A 2,026-nucleotide genomic window follows, 5' to 3' on the forward strand; every position below is an offset into this window, starting at 1 on the left:
TCTATATAATGAGCTATATCTGACAAGAATGAAATCGGCATCATAGAAAAGTGTACGGTAGTTATGCGAAACGTTACACGGTTGTATTATTACGTAAGACAATTTGCTTTTATTACACGCAACTATATTTGCACTAATTAGTGAAGTTATAATAACTTTACTTATCAAGTATATTGATTTTTAGACGTTCTTTAGATCTTGTCATGAACATGATACTTTCTTTAACTTTATATTTATTTTGTCCGTACATTTTCAATATCCTGTTCTCTAAAAACGGGACTCGATCACGTCCTTCGTTGCCGCTTATTATGACCGAATATTTTGTCGATCAAGAAAAATACTTTTATTTGATATTATTCCACACGTATGTGGCTTCTCTTTTTTTAATACGTCTCGACCACACAGGGCTGCGTTCGAAAACGTCACCCGAGTGTACACGAGTATACTCCCTTCTCTTTCTATCTCAGCGAGTTAGAAGAAGAAGGGAGTATACCCGTGTATACCTGGGTGACGTTTCCGAACGCAGCCCTGGATGGTCGGCACCCAGATGAATTCAGTCTCATATCTCCAATTTAATTATGTGCACGCACAAATTCATGAAACATCTTAAAAGAGTGTTGTTCAAATAAAATATGCAGAACCTGAAATATGCTCGATGAATAAACATGTTGTAATTTTTGGTCGCAATAAGAAATATACACATTAATAATTATCAATATTTGCACAATTTATTTCTAAATTTTAGCGAGACAGCAACGTTAAATTATAAGGAATAATCTTAGTGCAATAGCAAAACTAAAAAACAAAATTCGAAATCATTATTCCAGTAAGTAAAAAATGACTTGTCGAATCGACGTCAATTCGATGTCGAATTGATGAGTATTTTCAACATCGAATTAAAAGTATCATATTGATATCATTTCGATCTCGAAACGAGATTTTACATATAAACGGATGTGCACAGAGGTACAACAGTAAAATTGAACAAAACAGTAACAGGGACTGGCTGTCTATCTATATATATAAGTACCGGACGTCTGTCTGTCTGTCTGTCTGTCTGTCTGACCGCGAACTACTCATTCGTTAGTGGATCGAATTTTTATCAAGGGTACATGAAATAGGGGTAGAATTTCCCGGGGAGTGCCATAAAGTGTATAGTTTTTCGTTACCGATTTTTTGGAAACCGATTTATCTAATTTTTCTAATTTTTCGGGAAATAATCGACCGAATTTAAAAGAATTATATATGAAACAGAGGTAGAATTTTCCGGGGAGTGCTATAAAGTGTATAATTTTTCGTTACCGATCTTTTTGGAAACCGGTTACAAAATTTTTCCAATTTTTTGGAAATTAATTGACCGAATCTTAAAAAATTATATGAAGTAGGGGTAGAATTTCCCGGAGATTGCCATAAAATATAAAATTTTTCGTTACCGATCTTTGGGGAAATCGGTATCAGAAAATTTTCCAATTTTTCGGAAATTAATTGACCGAATTTCAAACAATTGTATATGAAGTAAAGGTAGAATTTTCTGGGGAGTGCTATAAAGTGTATTATTTTTTGTTACCGATCTTTTTGGGAACCGGTTACACATTTTTTCCAATTTTTCGGGAATTAATTGATCAAATCTTAAAAAATTATATATGAAATAGGAGAAATTCTATCTTTATTTTATATGTAATTCTTTAAGATTCAATTATTTCCCGAGAAATTGGAAAAATTTTGTAACCGGTTTCCAAAAAGATCGGTAACAAAAAATAATACACTTTATAGCACTCCCCAGAAAATTCTACCTTTACTTCATATACAATTGTTTAAAATTCGGTCAATTAATTTCCGAAAAATTGGAAAATTTTCTGATACCGATTTCCCCAAAGATCGGTAACGAAAAATTTTATATTTTATGGCAATCTCCGGGAAATTCTACCCCTACTTCATATAATTTTTTAAGATTCGGTCAATTAATTTCCGAAAAATTGGAAAAATTTTGTAACCGGTTTCCAAAAAAATCGGTAACGAAAAATTA

This window comes from Temnothorax curvispinosus, unplaced genomic scaffold (genome assembly GCF_003070985.1).
Source record: "Temnothorax curvispinosus isolate PA1 unplaced genomic scaffold, ASM307098v1 QBEX01017308.1, whole genome shotgun sequence".
In the NCBI taxonomy this organism is placed as follows: domain Eukaryota; kingdom Metazoa; phylum Arthropoda; class Insecta; order Hymenoptera; family Formicidae; genus Temnothorax; species Temnothorax curvispinosus.